At 41.8% G+C, this 1,492-nt stretch overlaps 1 non-coding gene across 1 annotated transcript; it reads left to right on the top strand.

Moving 5' to 3' along the window:
* The first annotated feature begins 742 nt into the window (after nt 1–742).
* On the top strand, nt 743–850 carry LOC130956432 (small nucleolar RNA R71). The gene has a single exon (XR_009077121.1). It is a non-coding gene; the product is annotated as a small nucleolar RNA R71 (small nucleolar RNA).
* The last annotated feature ends 642 nt before the right edge of the window (nt 851–1,492 follow it).

The following is a 1,492-nucleotide window of genomic DNA, read 5'->3' on the forward strand; positions in this document are numbered from 1 at the left end:
CTCCTTTTGGATTTTCTTCTGTATTACTTGGGAGAGTACTAGGAGGGAGTTCAGTAACTTTCTTGCTCAGCTGTCCCACTTGTGCCTCCAAATTCCTAATGGAGGACCTTGTTTCAGTCATGAAACTTTGAGTGGTTTTGATTAGATCAGAGACCATGGTTGCTAAGTCAGAGGGGTTCTGCTTAGAATTCTCCGTCTGTTGCTGAGAAGATGATGGAAAAGGCTTGCCATTGCTAAACCTGTTTCTTCCACCATTATTGTTGTTGAAACCTTGTTGAGGTCTCTCTTGATTCTTCCATGAGAAATTTGGGTGATTTCTCCATGAAGAATTATAGGTGTTTCCATAGGGTTCTCCTAGGTAATTCACCTCTTCCATTGAAGGGTTCTCAGGATCATAAGCTTCTTCTTCAGATGAAGCTTCCTTAGTACAGCCAGGTGCATTTTGCATTCCAGACAGACTTTGAGAAATCAAATTGACTTGTTGAGTCAATATTTTATTCTGAGCCAATATGGCATTCAGAGTGTCAATCTCAAGAACTCCTTTCTTCTGACTAGTCCCATTGTTCACTGGATTCCTTTCAGAAGTGTACATGAATTGGTTATTTGCAACCATTTCAATTAGTTCTTGAGCCTCTGTAGGCGTCTTCTTCAGATGAAGAGATCCTCCAGCAGAGCTATCCAAAGATATCTTGGATAGTTCAGAGAGACCATCATAGAAAATACCTATGATGCTCCATTCAGAAAGCATGTCTGAAGGACATTTTCTGATCAATTGTTTGTATCTTTCCCAAGCTTCATAGAGGGATTCACCATCCTTCTGTCTGAAGGTTTGGACTTCCACTCTAAGCTTACTCAATTTTTGAGGTGGAAAGAACTTTGCCAAGAAGGCATTGACTAGCTTTTCCCAAGAGTCCAGGCTTTCTTTAGGTTGTGAGTCCAACCATATTCTAGCTCTGTCTCTTACAGCAAAAGGGAATAGCATCAGTCTGTAGACCTCAGGGTCAACCCCATTAGTCTTGACTGTGTCACAGATTTGCAAGAACTCAGCTAAGAACTGATGAGGATCTTCCAATGGAAGTCCATGGAACTTGCAATTCTGGCATTAGAGAAACTAATTGAGGCTTAAGCTCAAAGTTGTTTGCTCCAATGGCAGGGATAGAGATGCTTCTCCCATAGAAATCGGGAGTAGGTGCAGTAAAGTCACCCAGCACCTTCCTTGCATTGTTGGCATTGTTGTTGTTTTCGGCTGCCATGTCTTCTTCTTCTTTGAAGAATTCGGTCAGGTCCTCAACAGAGAGTTGTGCCTTAGCTTCTCTTAGCTTTCGCTTCAAGGTCCTTTCAGGTTCAGGGTCAGCTTCAACAAGAATGCCTTTGTCTCTGCTCCTGCTCATATGAAAGAGAAGAGAACAAGAAAATGTGGAATCCTCTATGTCACAGTATAGAGATTCCTTGAGGTGTCAGAGGAAAAGAAAAATAGAAGAAAGAAGAAGGA

This window comes from Arachis stenosperma, chromosome 1 (assembly GCF_014773155.1).
Source record: "Arachis stenosperma cultivar V10309 chromosome 1, arast.V10309.gnm1.PFL2, whole genome shotgun sequence".
NCBI lineage: Eukaryota > Viridiplantae > Streptophyta > Magnoliopsida > Fabales > Fabaceae > Arachis > Arachis stenosperma.